This window comes from Erythrolamprus reginae, chromosome 2, assembly GCF_031021105.1.
Source record: "Erythrolamprus reginae isolate rEryReg1 chromosome 2, rEryReg1.hap1, whole genome shotgun sequence".
Classification (NCBI taxonomy): Eukaryota; Metazoa; Chordata; class Lepidosauria; order Squamata; family Dipsadidae; genus Erythrolamprus; species Erythrolamprus reginae.
In genome coordinates, this window is record NC_091951.1 from 306,339,032 (window position 1) to 306,353,636 (window position 14,605).

Consider the following 14,605-nt stretch of genomic DNA (forward strand, 5'->3'; position numbering starts at 1 on the left):
ACAAAACAGTAAAAGAAGTCAAACATTATCTAAGGCTAAAACATTAACAAACTAAAACCCCTTAAAAAAAAGTTATAAGGAATGGCGGTCACACTCATATACATACACACCATTCATACAATTGGCCATCAAAGATGTAGTGGGATCTAAAATCCTTTAGGCACACGTGCAGAAGCGTCCTGGGTGGATGGGTGGAGCCTCCTGCAGCCAGTGCTACCAATTAAGAACCAGTTTGAACCAGGAACAACCCACCGCTGCACTGAATAGCTTTAAGTTCCTGATGGGGCCATGAAAGTCTTTGAAATAGGGGAAGGCCTAGAAGCACTCATCACTAGGAGTTGACGTTAGTTAGTCTGAAATATTTGAAGCCATGAACTGAATCATTGTCAATAAACTCAATCATAGATAAAGTATTATATCAGCTTATTTTTGATAGTTTAGATAAAAATGAAAATATTTTTACGTTTGGAGGTTTAAACTGAATTTATTTATTCGTTTGTTTGTTTGTTTGTTTGTTTGTTTGTTTGTTTATTTATTTATTTATTTATTTATTTATTAGATTTGTATGCCGCCCCTTTCCGTGGACTAGGGGCGGCTCACAACACAATAAAACAATTCATAACAAATCTAATAATATACAATTTAACATACCTACAAACACACCATACATAAATTATATAGGCCCGGGGGAGATATCTCAATTCTCCCATGACTGACGACAAAGGTGGGTTTTGAGGAGTTTACGAAAGGCAAGGAGGGTATGGGCAGTTCTAATCTCTGGAGGGAGCTGGTTCCAGAGAGTCGGTGCTGCCACAGAGAAGGCTCTTCCCCTGGGGCCCGCCAACTGACATTGTTTAGTTGACGGGCCCAGAGAAGGCCGACTCTGTGGGACGTAATCGGTCACTGTGATTCGTGCAGCAGAAGGCGGTCTCGGAGATATTCTGGTCCGATGCCATGAAGGGCTTTATTGAATTGAATGGAACCCTAGAGTTCCCTCTTGGTATTTACTAACTGGTGTTTTCCACCCTTACCAGGATTGGGGAGGGGGCAGATTAAGTAGGGGGAAACCTTAAGTAGACTTAGTGTTCCCATTTTGACACTATTCTTTGGGGCATTCTCTATGAAGCGGAGAGGAGGAGAGTATTCAATAGGCCAAAAGGATTACTGGTCAGAAAGTTGGCAGACAAGGGGGGCAAGAAACAACATAGGAATTGGCATCCTTGCAAAGGAAATTGTGAGCTTCTCAATTAACAAATTATCTTGCTACACAACAAAAAGTTATCCACAACATTCCCAGATCTACTTGGTGCACCAATTGTGGTATTATCTGGATCGGGAATCTTTACTCACAGTCACACGCCCTTCTCATCTCATGGCTCAACTACTGCAATTTGCTCTACATGGAGCTACCCTTAGGAGACTACAATTAATCTAGAATGCAGCTGTGCGAGCTTATGTACGCTGAGAGAATATGCACAAATTCCTTGTGTGTCCAATCACACTTGGCCAATAAAATTCTATTCTATTCCATTCTATTGTGGGTGTGCCTTGATACACCCATAAAACACCAATGCTTCGTGAACTGCACTGGCTGCCAATCAGTCTCTGGACACAATTTAAGGTGTTGGTTATTACCTAGAAAGCCCTACATAGCTTGGGGCCAGATTATTTACAAGATCATCTCCTGCCTGGTTAGAGCCCACAGGGTTGGCCTTCTCCAGGTCCCATCGGCCAAACAGTTCCACTTGGAAGGACTGTGGGGGAGGGTCTTCTCTGTGGTGGCTCCAGCTGTCTGGAACCAACTACCTCTGGAGATCTGCACCATCCCCAGCCTCCTGGCCTTTCAGAAAGCTTAAAAACATGGATTTGCCAACAGGCCTGGGGCCATTGAGCAATAGCATCTATCTTTGGCCCAGAAATACAAATACAGTGGTACCTCAAGATACGAACCCCTCGTCTTACGAACAACTCGTGATACGAACCCGGGGTTGAGAAAAAAATTGCATCTTCTTACGAACTTTTTTCGTGTTACGAACGCCAAACCCGAACTTCCGGGTTCGACATTCGGAGGCTCCTGGGAAGCCGCCCGGCTGTTTTTAAAGGTGACAGCCGGGCTGGGGGGCTTCCCAGCACCCCCCCAACCCCGAACCCGGAAGTTCGGCAAAAGTTCAGGGTTCAGGAGGTTGCTGGGAAGCCCCCCAGCCCGGCTGTCACCTTTTAAAACAGCCGGGAGGCTTCCCAGCGGTTCCGGGAGAAGCGCTGGGGAGGAGCAGAAGGGCTGACTTGTCTCAATCCCCAGAGCTTCTCCTAGGAACACAGGGATGGCGAAGGGGCAGTGGGGGAGAGAACAGGAGAGAACGGGAGGCTCAGGACTCGGTCGTTCGCAGCGCTGGCTGGCAACTTTTCTTTTTAGCGCTGGAGAGGCAAGCTGGCCGTATCTATTCACCCACCCACCCATCCATTCATTGATCCAGAGGCTTGCCTTAGAACGGAATAGAAACAGCTTTGTCTTTGGCAGCCGGGCTGCCTCTCGTTTGCAATGATAGACGAAGCTGCCTAAGTGAAAGTCCCCCCCCCCAATTTTCGTTACGTATCCCGGACTGGCAACTGTTTCAGTTTTCTTCTCAGGCAAACCTGGCTGGATGGATAAATGGATGGATAAATGGATGGGTGGGTGGGTGGGTTGATGAATGGATGGATGGATAGATAGAGAGATAGAGAGATAGAGAGATCGTGGATAGATGGATGGGTAGATGGATAGATTGAGAGATTGAGAGACTGAGAGAGAGAGAGAGAGATAATGGATGGATAGATAGATAGATAGATAGAGAGAGAGAGAGAGAGAGAGAGAGAAAGAAAGAAAGAAAGAAAGAAAGAAAGCCCCCACCCGGGGAAACACGAGGCTGCGAAGCTGCGTGAGGCACATATGGGAGGAAGCCTCATTGATACAAAGGCTTGCCTTAGAACGGAATAGAAACAGCTTGATCTTTGCCTCTCCAATGCAATGATAGACGAAGCTGCCTAAGTGAAAGTCCCGTTCCTCCCCCCCCCCCAATTTTCGTTACGTATCCCGGTCTGGCAACTGTTTCAGTTTTCTTTTCAGGCAAACCTGGCTGGATGGATAAATGGATGGATAAATGAATGGGTGGGTGGGGGGGTTGATGGATGGATGGATGGATGGATAGATAGGGAGATAGAGAGATAGAGAGATAGAGAGATAGAGAGATCGTGGATAGATGGATGGGTAGATGGATGGATAGAGAGATTGAGAGACTGAGAGAGAGATAGAGAGATAATGGATGGATAGATAGATAGATAGATAGAGAGAGAGAGAAAGAAAGAAAGAAAGAAAGAAAGAAAGAAAGAAAGAAAGAAAGAAAGCCCCCACCCGGGGAAACACGAGGCTGCGAAGCTGCATGAGGCACATATGGGAGGAAGCCTCATTGATACAGAGGCTTGCCTTAGAACGGAATAGAAACAGCTTGATCTTTGCCTCTCCAATGCAATGATAGATGAAGCTGCCTAAGTGAAAGTCCCGTTCCTCCCCCCCCAATTTTCGTTACGTATCCCGGACTGGCAACTGTTTCAGTTTTCTTTTCAGGCAAACCTGGCTGGATGGATAAATGGATGGATAAATGAATGGGTGGGTGGGGGGGTTGATGGATGGATGGATGGATAGATAGGGAGATAGAGAGATAGAGAGATAGAGAGAGAGAGAGATCGTGGATAGATGGATGGGTAGATGGATGGATAGAGAGATTGAGAGACTGAGAGAGAGATAGAGAGATAATGGATGGATAGATAGATAGAGAGAGAGAGAGAGAAAGAAAGAAAGAAAGAAAGAAAGAAAGAAAGAAAGAAAGAAAGCCCCCACCCGGGGAAACACGAGGCTGCGAAGCTGCATGAGGCACATATGGGAGGAAGCCTCATTGATACAGAGGCTTGCCTTAGAACGGAATAGAAACAGCTTGATCTTTGCCTCTCCAATGCAATGATAGATGAAGCTGCCTAAGTGAAAGTCCCGTTCCTCCCCCCCCCCAATTTTCGTTACGTATCCCGGACTGGCAACTTTCAGTTTTCTTTTCAGGCAAACCTGGCTGGATGGATAAATGGATGGATAAATGAATGGGTGGGTGGGGTTTTTGATGGATGGATGGATGGATAGATAGGGAGATAGAGAGATAGAGAGATAGAGAGATAGAGAGATAGAGAGATCGTGGATAGATGGATGGATAGATAGATTGAGAGACTGAGAGAGAGATAGAGAGATAATGGATGGATAGATAGATAGATAGATAGATAGAGAGAGAGAGAGAGAGAAAGAAAGAAAGAAAGAAAGAAAGAAAGAAAGAAAGAAAGAAAGAAAAAAAGGAAACCCTCACCCGGGGAAACACGAGGCTGCGAAGCTGCGTGAGGCACATATGGGAGGAAGCCTCATTGATACAGAGGCTTGCCTTAGAACGGAATAGAAACAGCTTGATCTTTGCCTCTCCTTTGCAATGATAGACGAAGCTGCCTAAGTGAAAGTCCCGTTCCCCCCCCCCAATTTTCGTTACTATCCCGGACTGGCAACTGTTTCAGTTTTCTTTTCAGGCAAACCTGAAACCTTCCCTGGCATTGTTTAAAAAGTGAAATGGGTTGGGGAGGGGGCGGATCCGGGGTTCCCCTTCTTCTTCGCCCGCAGCCTGGAGAGGGAAAGGGCCGCCGTGGGGCTGAGCGGGCGGGGTCCGGAGAACAATGCCTAGCACCGCGCTCCGATGCCCGAGCTCCTTTCGCCTGCGGCTCCCAGCCCACCGCCTCGCTGGTTGGCTTCTCCTCCTGCTCAGCCTTGCCTTGGCCTTTGTGCGCGGCTCCTCCGCCGGAGCTCTGCCGCGCGCGCCCCTTCGCAGCCCCCTCGCTCCTTGCCCCCTGGACTTGGGGAGGGGGCGGATCCGGGGTTCCCGCTCTCCCCAACCTTCATCGGTGTGCGGGGAAAACCGCAACCCGCTTCTCGTGGGCGGGAGGGATGACTGGACCAGCATCCCCACGGAGAAGGGTCTCCTCCCTGGCGCCCCTTCCCACTTTTCCTCCCGAGTCCCGCTGGGGTCCATTTCCAAAGCGAAGGGCGTGGGAGGCAGGAGACAATCGGGCGACCGGAGCAGCAGCACCGCCGCCGTCACCGCCATGCCCGGCTGTTTTAAAAGGTGACAGCCGGGCTGCGGGGCTTCCCAGCAGCCTCCCGAACCCCAAAATTTTGCCAAACTTCCGGGTCGGGAGGCTGCTGGGAAGCCCCCCCCCCCGGCTGTTTTAAAAGGTGACAGCCGGGCGGCAGCAGTTTTTTTGCGGGGTTTTTGTTGTTGTTGCACGGATTAATTGACTTTACATTGTTTCCTATGGGAAACAATGTTTCGTCTTACGAACCTTTCATCTTACGAACCTCCCCCCGGCACCAATTAAGTTCGTATCTTGAGGTACCACTGTATTTTTATTAATGGGGTTTTATAATATTTTCTATATTATTTTTATCAATTGTATGCCACCCAGAGTCAAAAGGAATTGGGTGGCTCACAAATCCAATAAATTAAATTAAATTAATACAATTCATAAATCTTTTTTGGGGGGGAATAATAGTTTTTTTCTAGCAGGAAAGTTTTGATTTGACATTGGATAGTGGTGTTTTGTAGGAAACTAGGCTTCAGGACTAAGATTGATTGTGCAGTCACCAAATCAATGGGGAGCTGGTCTTTGCTTCTCCTTTTCAAAGCACATCAGCACAGTCTGCATATTTGGCAAGCAAATAAGGCGGAAGAATAATGAGTTGAGGCTTGAGTCCTAGAGAATGTGTCTTGCATCCCAGATGTTAAAACTGATATAACCTGGTCCCAAAATATATGTGCATTGTGAGTCTATGCCTATTGAGAAATGCATTGAGAAAATTAAATAAAATTGCATGTGTTCCTCCTGATGGCCAATGTTGTATTGTAAACTTCAATACTGTCTGTGATAGGCCATCAGCATATGAAGAAGACATCAAAAGTTTCATCTGTAAGAGGGTTTGGTCATGTCAAGTAGCCAGATCATGTATGTTTGAATGAGAAGTGGCAGTGAGACTGCCTTTAGTGCCAGTATGCTTGAAATGGCTTCAACAGATGCAGTAAAAGTAAATCTAATGATAATTAGGGGGAATCAGGGAGTCGGGGCATGTGACAGAGGTTTTGTTTATGTAAGACATGTATGGATTATGGATTTTGTATTCATTTTCTTAGACAAGTTGTGTCCAAGCCCCACCTTCACAAAAAGGACACTTCAAACTGTTGACCCTCAGCAGCGACAAATGATTCTGGGCATTTTATTTGAATGTGGTATACATTTGTATATAGCACAATTTCATGTTCTGCCGGGCTCTCTGATAGGAGCCTCCCGAAAATTCAAGGGTACAAATTTCAGACACACACACATTTGAAAATTCAAAACAATGTTCTTTATCACAAAATTCAAAATAAACTAAGCACTCTTTTTGTATTGCAAAGAGCACTCATCCCAAAACAACCGGGTAGTCTGTACAATTTCCCTTAAGCAGTCATTAAGTACTTAGCTAGCAGCTGTGAAGAAACTTCACACCCCTTCTTCTTCCAACGAAGTGAGACACACACACATGTTGCTCTGCTTTGTTTTCAAAGGCCTGAAAAAACAACAAAGTCCCCGAAAACACAGGATTCCTGATGAACTTCAATCAGATACTCTTCCACAACGGCCAAACCCACATGCTGCTATTTATAGCAGCAGCCCTAATTACTGGAGCCCCATCCAAACACAGGTGGCCTCACTTATCTCCTGTAATATGCTCTTACTTGGTCTCTTCTACACATAATTCTGTGCTTGCGTGGGTCCAAAATGTCTTCATCTGAATCAGTGGAAGATAAGGGAGATTTATTGCCTGGGCTGTGTGCCAAGCCCCCCTCTGCCGAGTCACTCCCACCTCCTTCTTCGTCCGAGGAAACTAAACTCTGAACTGATTCTGTCGGCAATAACACAGGCCTGTGACATGTTGAAGTTTCCCCTGCATCCACCTCCACATTCCCTGGGGCAGGAGCTGGGTCAGAGCCAACCACAACAGTTTCATATGTGTCCGTGTATAAAACTGGGGGTTTATAAAAGGTGGGTAAATGGACAATACATCTCCAAACAGATATGTAGCATCAATTAATCTTTTTTTCTGAAATTGGTTTATTTTCTAATGAAAAATCATGGATTCAGACAACTGTGTTTTATTATTTAGCTCTATCAACTGTTAGTTGACTTGTCCAACTATACTGGGCATCAGCTGCCATGGATTCAATCAGAAACAATCCAGCAGGACAGAAATTAAAATTACAAGTCTAAGGAAACAATAATGTTCTAATATCACAGTAAGCAATAAGAGGAGGAAAACAACCAAAATTGTATGGAGAGATGAAACCAAGGAATACAGTAAGAAAAGGCCCATTTATATTCTTACCAGCCTTTAAAAAAAAAAAAAAAGTTGAGTGTGAAGCAGATTCTCTCATATGCTGAATTCAGAGTACAGGCAGAGATACCTGTGGGAATAGATGGTCCTTCAAATAAGCTCATCTCAAGTGATTTAGGTATTAGTACATAATACCCAGCACTTTGAATTGTGCATAGAAACAAATTGGAAGCCAAGGCGGGTTATGTATAAAGCAGCAACTACAACTTGTCCTCTCTGTAAGGAACATTCTTCATGCTAGAAATACCACAGAGATAAATGCTATGTACAAATGGCCTTCACAATTCTCTACTGGGGGTAAGGATGAGATACTATTTCACAAATTGTATCTCGGAGAAAAACATATGTTTTCAGTTTCTCAAGGTGAAGCTAAATATTAACAATGGAAGTAGCTCATTTTTCCCAAATGTTTTGATACAGGTGTTTGCAACAACTACTACAGTTGTAATGAATAGCAATTGCAAATGTATTAGCAGCCTATTTCTTTCCATGATGCCCAGGCCAGCTTTTCTCTATGTTCTAACTTCTAGACCCATTAATCCAGTAGCTCCACAAAGTCTAACGCAGACAACTTCATACTTGACAACTTTAAGACTTGTGGACTTCAACTCCCATAATTCTCCAGCCGGCTATAAATTCTGGAAGTTGAAGTTCATAAGTCTAAAAGTTGCCAAGTTTGGGGACCCCTGTTTTATGGTTTGCAACAGAAAAGGAAAGATATCAGAAATTTGTTTTATTACATTACTGGGTAATTGAATCCATAAAAAGTAGTGTTGGCTACCACTAGTAAAATTTTAAAAGCCTTATATACTTTTTTCATCTTTAATGGAAGGTAGAAGCATTTTTTCCTGTAAAGCTGTCCAAAATTTCTTCTTCCAGAACTTCAATCTGTATACCTTCTTTAACAAGAATATGAAATGGAATTGTTTTTGTACATATTTTTTATTAAAACTTTTAAATGGGGACATGAAATCTAATGCAAACTAATGTAAAGAAAAAAGAAAAAACATGAAATCAAATAAAAAGCAAGAAAAGAAAATAAATTGAAGGAAAAATGGAAAACAAAGAAAAGGGATATAAAGAAGTGGTTTCTTTTATTCTTCACAGCAATTTTAAGTATGAAAATATTTTAACTTCTCTTGTAAGATTACATTACATTACCTCGTCTTACAAACGCCTCTTCTAGCGAACTTTTCGAGATACAAACCCAAGATTTTTTTGCCTCTTCTTCCGAACTATTTTCACCTTATGAACCCAAGCCACTGCTGCTGGGATGTCCCACCTCCGGACTTCCGTTGCCAGCCGAAGTGCTGGGATTCCCCTGAGCCTCCTTTTGCTGGGAATCCCCACCTCTGGGCTTCCATTGGCAGCCAAAGCACTCATTCTTGAGCTACTGGGATTCCCCTGAGGCTCCCCTCACTGGGAAACCCCACCTCCGGACTTCCATGTTCTTGTGCTGCTGGGATTTCCCTGAGGCTCCCCTCACTGGGAAACCCCACCTCCGAACTTCTGTTGCCAGGGTTTGTGTGAAGGAAGAAAGGTGAACAGAGTGCTTGGAGAGGTAATGAAAGGGTGTGTTTGAAGGAAGAAAAGGGAGGGGCGGCTTGGAGATGCAGCAAAAGGGTTTGTGTGAAGGAAGAAAGGCAAACAGAGTGCTTGGAAAGGCAATGAAGTGTGTTTGAAGAAAGAAAAGGGAGGGGCGGCTTGGAAAAGCAGCAAAAGGGTTTGTGTGAAGGAAGAAAGATGAATGGAGTGCTTGTAGAGGCAATGAAAGAGTGTGTTTGAAGGAAGAAAAGGAGGGGCAACCCCCTTGCCTTTCTTCCTTCCCAGGCACCCTTTCGCTGCCTCTCCAAGCATCCCACTATCCTTGCTTCATCCACCCGCCCCCCTTTCGCTGCTCCTCCCTGCCCTCCATTCACCTCCCTTCTAAAGTTTGGGATTTTCCTAATGGATTTGCATGCATTATATCTGTATGTATGATTGGTTTTTCTTAAATTGGGGTTTTTTAAATTACTTTTAATATTAGATTTGTTTATATTGTATTTTTTACTGTTGTTAGCCGCCCCAAGTCTGCGGAGAGGAGCGGCATACAACTCTAATTAATAAATAAATAAATAAAATTATTTGCTTTTACATTGATTCCTATGGGAAACATTGTTTCATCTTAAGAACTTTTCTACTTACGAACCTCGCCATGGAACGAATTAAGTCCGTAAGACGAGATACCATTGTATATTACTTTTTCTATAACCTATCCTAATAATCAAAACCATAAATCACAAGTTCATTTTTTTTCTTCTGTAAAAAGTTCAGAAGAAGCTTCTGGTCACCAATGAACATAGTTTTTTCTCTAAAGTCAGTTTATCTGTTTCTGCAAAATTTATCAAATTCAGTAACAATTCCTTCATAGTAAGTAATGTTGAATTTTTCCATCTGTGCATATAATAGAGAATATTAAATTAATTGAATGATGTGGCATCAAATCCTTGTCAGTTCTTGGTAATCACATAGATTGGATTTGGTATTTTTCCAGCATTATAACCTTATCCAGAGAGTTAGATCTTCATATGATATAAGTTGAGCTTTCTCATTTGTGCCTCTTATGCGGGAACTCTAGGTTGATTCATTTGATGATCCATTTGGTTTATTCTCTTGTTTGTTCATAGTGTTCTCAGGAGTCTTGTCCAATGTTCAAAAGCTTCAATATTTTTCATATTTACTTCTTCCAAGTCCAACTTTTGCTTCCTTAGAGGGTCATAGAGAATGTGATTGCTTGCAATATTCTGATCTTTGTAGATATAGACATCACATGGCATCTAAATAGTATTTTCTAAAGTCTTCCTGGCTGCTTTGCCAGGTGCTAATCTGTAATGTATTTCTTGGCTGCTATTTTGTTTAATGTTAAGGGAACATGAAAAATACAGGGAAAATGAAGAAATTGATTGATTTTATTTTGGGATAAAAATGAGTTAATCGTTCTTTTTAACTCTATGATGCTCTGCTATCCTACCCACAGAGAGTAGTGAATCCTTTTGCTTTGTGTTTCATCAAACTGCTTATTGGTGCCTAAAGATAAGGATCACACTGTTCCATTTGTTAACCCTAAGTGTTAACAAAGTTGTCCACTTCTGTGTTTTGCAGGAAACAGTTTATAGTTTCATCAGTTAAGTATATGTTCCATGATTTATAAATATAACTATTACCTATGTGGTCTTCGTCCAGGCTGACAACAAAAGGATAAATATAGTGTATTGAGCAGTCCCTCTGGTTATACCATGAACATGACATATGTCATCCTGTGATAAATTGACTCTGTGTCTGTTCAATTTGAAATCTAAAGCTCTGGAGGCAGAGGTGTTAGAAAGCCAGGCATAATTCTGGCAAACAGAGGCCTCAGATGCACAAAATTAGTGTGCATGGAGTAGATAACAGAGAGCAAGAGCGAGACAGAAAGGAAGTTTGCACACATTTGAGGACTTCCTGGGGTCTAGGTGGTATTGGCAGATGTTAGGTGTAAAAAAACATCTGTAAGCATGATAATGAATGTTACCAGAATTTGAAGTGACAACTGTATCAAGCACAAATGCTACCTTGTCTCTCCATTTGCATACCAATTAAATAAAAAAGTAAATATTGGGTTCAGAATTTGTTTGACAACTGATCTACTGTGTTTACACACTACAGCTGGGTCAGGCATTTTGGCTGCTCAACAGCTGCAGCATCAAATAATAATTTAAGTAGAACTAGGCATCCAGGCTGCTACTAAGTGTTTCACTGTAAACTAAAATTAGAGATGGGTCAAGGTGGTTAAGAAACATGTGTGGGATCGGCCATGGGCTCCTGAGAACTTATTACAGTATGTCATGGTTGGTTTGAACTGTCTCAGTCAGTTGGAAGTTGATAATGAGAGCATGAGTGTTTCAAAATACTGATATGCACACTTTTGGGATGAACTGTTTCCAGGTTTTCCCAACATTTTCAAAACAATGATTTATTAACTTTATAAATATCCCAAAGTCTGCACATATGTGCATAGCATTACAGTTGTTCTTTTCAGACCAGGGACCAAAAAAGTCACATTCATTTTCTATCTGTCTTTCAAAGTAGACAGCATCAGGACAATAACTATAAAATGATATTTTATAGAAATAGGCTGCAATAAAAGAATCATGCAAGTCTATCAGTGTCTTTTCTTCTTTCTCTCTTTGAAAAGTTGGCAGGCTAAGGACTAATCTGTGTGTCTTATTAACAAGTGTTTGTTTGTTTGTTTGTTTGTTTGTTTGTTTGTTTGTTTGTTTGTTCGTTTGTTCATTTGTTCGTTCGTTCGTTCGTTCGTTCATTCATTTGTTCGTTTGTTTGTTTGTTTGTTCGTTCGTTCATTCATTTTGGATTTGTATCCCACCCTCTCCAAGGACTCAGGGCAGCTAACACGTTTCTACTGCTTGTTTCCCCAAATGGCTTCTATATTTTATTTATTGATTGATTGATTAGATTTGTATGCCGCCCCTCTCCGAAGACTTGTGGCGGCTCACAACAGTAATAAAAACAATATAGTAGTGGAACAAATCTAATATTAAAAAACATATCAAACCCTATCATTATTTAAAAAACCAAACAGCGCATTCATATCAAACATAAAACAAAGTATAAAAAAGCCTGGGGGAAAGGTGTCTCAACTCCCCCATGCCTGGCGGTATAAGTGAGTCTTGGGTAGTTTACGAAAGACAAGGAGGGTGGGGACAGTTCTAATCTCCTGGGGGAGTTGGTTCCAGAGGGCCGGGGCTGCCACCGAGAAGGCTCTTCTCCTGGGGTCCGCCAAACAACATTGTTTACTCGATGGGACCTGGAGAAGGCCAACTCGGTGGGACCTTATCAGTCGCTGGGATTCGTGCGGTAGCAAGCGGTTCCGGAGGTACTCTGGTCCAATGCCATGTAGGGCTTTAAAGGTCATGACCAACACTTTGAATTGTGACCGGAAAACAATCGGCAGCCAATGCAAGCCACGGAGTGTTGAAGAAACATGCGCAAATTTTGGAAGGTCAGCTTCCTGGCTCCATGTATATTCGTTCTGAACCAGAAGTGGGTTCCTGCCGGTTCTAACCAGTTCTTTAGAAACATTAGCAAACCAGTCAAGATGTCACAGAGCTGGTTCCATCGGTGCTGGTCTGTGGGCGCTGCCATCTTGTTTTTGGCTTCCGCACATGCGCAGAACCTAAATTGCAGCACAGCCATGTGACATGCAATGTGTGCACAACCATGTGACATGGGAGGAAGTGAATTGGTGGCAAGATAAGTTAGAACCCATCCCAGTCCCAGTTCTGAGTCAGGTTAGAAACTAAAGTAGAAGAAAACAAGATGGACCTCTCATATCATGCAAGCTGCACGCAATAGCATGCACAGATACAATAATGCTAAACTTCACATCGCTTTAAACAAACAATCAGGTATTTTAATTTTAACAGAGGCAATAGTATGTTTAGTACAATAGTACAAGGGTCACCCAGAAAGTAATGCACCACATTTTTTTTCTTCAACAATTATTTATTGAACACAATGAAACTTACACACAAGAAAGAATGATGTTTCTTCTACAATCACTATTTTTCCACATAATCTCCATCCCGTTCTATGGCCTTCCTCCAGTGAGACACAGGGGCATGTATGCCCTGCCAGTACCACTCCTTGTTCTGGTCACGAAGCCATTCTGCACTGTGCGAATCACTTCTAATGTGCCCAGTGATTAACCGTACTTCTGTCGTGTGCAGATTCTCCATAAACTGTACACAAACCTTTGTGAATGTTCCCAACAGTTTCTTTCTCTGCAGTGAGAAATTCAATGACGACATGCTGCTTGTAATGTACATCACTTACAGACACCATTTTGAAACACTGCTGCAGCTATGCTATCTGTCTGAAGAAATGCAATATTTACACATGCACTCCTGACAATACAAATAATGTACAGTGTTCCCTCGATTTATGCGGGTTCGAACTTCGCAAAATGTCTATACCACGGTTTTTCAAAAATATTAATTAAAAAATACTTTGTGGTTTTTTTCCCCTATACCATGGTTTTTCCCGCCCAATGACGTCATATGTCATGGCCAAACTTTCGTCTGCCTTTAATAAATATTTTTTAAATAATTAAACTTTAATAAATAAACATGGTGAGTAATAATCTAAATGGTTGCTAAGGGAATGGGAAATTGCAATTTAGGGGTTTAAAGTGTTAAGGGAAGGCTTGTTATACTGTTCATAGCCAAAAATAGTGTATTTACTTCCGCAACTCTACTTCGCAGAAATTCGACTTTCACGGGCGGTCTCGGAACGCATCCCCCGCGAAAATCGAGGGAACACTGTATATGTAAAGTTTCGCATTCATACCTTTACTGTAGGCTGAGAAAAAAAATGTGGTGCATTACTTTCTGGATGACCCTTGTACAATAGGGCAATTTTATGTACTATAGGTAAGCTAGTGAGGACCATGGAACAAACAAGGCGTTGGTCTTCTTTTCTCCCTTCTCTTCTCTTTGGAATATGCAATATGTTAACCAATGCATCCACCACTTGTGTGTGTTGCATAGCCTCAATAACAACACATCCTGCCTTTCTTACTGAAAAGCTTCAGTTAAATTATTTCTGACTAGGTACAGATGGGGTCTCAAAGAATTCTAACCATCTTGCCACAATGCCTTCAGTATAATTTTGGACGGAAATATCACCCATGGGGAAGTTGAATGACATCATTCACTCTGGCCGAAAAAATTGTGAAGACATTCAAAATTCCAAAGAAACTTCTCACTTTCGGAACAGCTGATACTTAGCATTGTTCAGGATGAAAGTGAGACTGTCACCAGCACAATAGATGTGTGTAAGTCTTGATTATCAGCTATAATTCTAGCTTTGACAGCAATCTACTGTCCACGCATAGTTCTAGTTCCATTTAGCCTTGGTCTATTTTGCTGTGTCCAGCCCATTATTTCCAAAGGTGCTTAAAATTCTATGTGTCAAACAGCTCCTGAGTGATCTACTTCCAAAAAGCCACAGAAGGACTCTTTATACTCGGGCAATACTCACTTGATGGCTATCTATAGTTACATTGTCAATCACCTAGTTAAG